Source organism: Trichechus manatus, unplaced genomic scaffold, assembly GCF_000243295.1.
Source record: "Trichechus manatus latirostris isolate Lorelei unplaced genomic scaffold, TriManLat1.0 scaffold00095, whole genome shotgun sequence".
Classification (NCBI taxonomy): domain Eukaryota; kingdom Metazoa; phylum Chordata; class Mammalia; order Sirenia; family Trichechidae; genus Trichechus; species Trichechus manatus.
Window position 1 is genome coordinate 173753 of NW_004444031.1, and position 1055 is coordinate 174807.

At 40.7% G+C, this 1055-nt stretch overlaps 1 protein-coding gene across 1 annotated transcript in view; it reads right to left on the minus strand.

Annotated features, from left to right (window-relative positions):
* The window catches only part of CFH (complement factor H), a 253742-nt gene that overhangs the window by 84601 nt on the left and 168086 nt on the right, over window positions 1-1055 (minus strand).

Genomic DNA, 1055 nt, shown 5'->3' on the forward strand with positions numbered 1-1055 from the left:
TCAATGATCCTCTCTGTGTTTTCTGTTTTCTCCCCGTTTTGGAATTCCAATCACTAGCAGATTTTTGCTTTTGATTGTATCCCATGTCTTTCTCGGGGTTTATCCATTTGTCTTCCTTCTTCTGATTTTAACTCAAACAAAATGGTATCCAGGTATTTGTTTTCAATTTTGCTGATCCTGTTTTCCATTGTTTCATACATGTTCCTCAAACCTTCTATGACACTGTCCATTTCTGAAATTTGTTGTCTATCTTTTGGATTTATAATTGAAGGTTTTGTATGATTTCTAGTTGTGAGTTTATTTTGACATTTTGTTCCTGTGTTATTTTCCTGAATTATTCCATTGTTTTGTCTGTCTTTTCCATGATTTTGTCTATCTTTTCCTCATTTTTGTCTACTTTTTCCTTCATCTCTTGGATAACTCTGAATAAAGGAGATTTTTCTTTCAGTTTTTTCTAGTGCCTTTCCTTCTGCTGGAAGGTCATCAGATGTTTTATTTTGGATGCCTACTGGAATCATTTTTGTCTTGTTTTTTTAAGTGTTTTCATATTGTCTACTGTCTTTGGATCATTCAGTAATTATTTTCCTAGTTTACTGATTGTAAATTTGTTTCATCCTGCTTTTTTGTTTTATTTGGTTATGTCTGAGCAGGCGAGCTAGGCGTTGTTTGTTGTTTCCTCATCTGTGGGCACAATACTTGTTCTCACTACCTTGTCCAATATGTAGGGCCAGTCACTCAGCTTCAGTGCAGCATCACAGGTCCAGCAGAGGTGGAGGGGATGGGATGGGTGGTTTACAGCACTTACAGGGGCTGAAAGGGGGTGCCAGCGGTCAGTGCAGGGCAGGTTCTGGTAGACTGTGCCTATCCGGCACAAGGGTGTGAGGCTCAGCACACGGTGCAGATAGGCAGGAGAGAAGGGGGAGGATGTGATGTGTGGAGCTAAGTGGATGTGGGAAAGAAGAGAAAGACGAGAGAGAAACAAGCCAAAAAAAAAAGTGCTGAGGGAGCCTGCTGTTGTTGTTGGAGTCACACAGACCCAGGGAAGCTGTGTGCTG